This window comes from Seriola lalandi, unplaced genomic scaffold (genome assembly GCF_002814215.2).
Source record: "Seriola lalandi dorsalis isolate HSWRI2012SDOR001 ecotype SW California unplaced genomic scaffold, Sedor1 jcf7180002054935, whole genome shotgun sequence".
In the NCBI taxonomy this organism is placed as follows: domain Eukaryota; kingdom Metazoa; phylum Chordata; class Actinopteri; order Carangiformes; family Carangidae; genus Seriola; species Seriola lalandi.
Window position 1 is genome coordinate 371,127 of NW_019525487.1, and position 1,262 is coordinate 372,388.

Sequence of the window (1,262 nt, forward strand, 5' to 3'; positions counted from 1 at the left end):
AGAAGAGGCTGTACAAAAACCTGAACACAGATATCTGACTCCTCTTCAAAGAGGAGGGAAGCGGTTTTCAAACCACAGCTTCATATCACATGGATTCTGCTACTTCCTGTTTTATCAGAGTCACCGTGGTTACAGCTGCTAATCAAACACTGTGGGAGGATTCACATGAGCAGAGAATCTAAATCATATAAATATTAAACATGATGCTGCCATGTGTCTTTAGAGACCATATTTCACAAGGACCTTTAATGTTGAAGAATAAAGAAAAAGAAAATCCAGCAGAATAACACAGATTGACGTTTTTGGGCTTGAAGCTTTAAAATATCTTGAGGTGTGGTTAAAGCAGAAATAATAAATGACTATAGAGGATCTGTTTGCTAGAAACCACTGAAACAGGCAATCAGAGTTCAACATGGTCTTTACCAACATTCATCTGTTTCTTTCAGAGTCAGCTGTGAAGAACTGCCTGTTTAGATTCTTTGTACTGAAGAAAATGCAGCAGAGAAATGCAGAGTCTGTTGAATCATAAAAAAATGAAACTGATGATAATGAGGTGTGGGATTAAAACTCATAGGATGAGCAGAATTAATACAAATAAGAACAGACATGTCCTCTGAGGCTGTCAGATATTGTTACATTTATATTTCACATATTTTGGTCTGAATAGATTTTATTCTTGTCTACAATGAAGAAGTTTCTCTGTTATTTTCTGAGGTTGTCATTTATTGTGGTGTACCACAGGGTTTAATCCTAGGTTCTTTCATTTCTATGGCCATGATTCATCTGAAAAATTATTTTCAAACACATCATCAGTTTCCATTTTTTCACTGACAATATGAGATTATATATTATATTATAGTGCAGTAATTATGGTTTATTACATGTTATATGTTGGTGTTCAACTCCTTCCTACAACTGACTGAGTGTAGAGCTGAGACCCTTTTATTTTCCCCTAAAATTCTGTGAAGCAGGTGAAATCAAGTCTTGTTAAATTGTTGTTTAATGTTAAGGATAATGCTCATAATCTCAAAATAATATTGGACAAAAACACTTTCTCAAGTGTCACAGAGAGAAGAGAAAATACAGATCTAAGAGGAGACGGAGAGATTCAGGGAGGAGCTGAGCTGTTACTGAACTATAGAAGAGAGAGGAACTTCCATATTCAGCACAGTTCAATACACAAACCATCAACATTACCTTTATTCAACATGCTGTCATTGGACTATTATGTACTGTCTCTACTGTTTGTCTCTACTCTAACA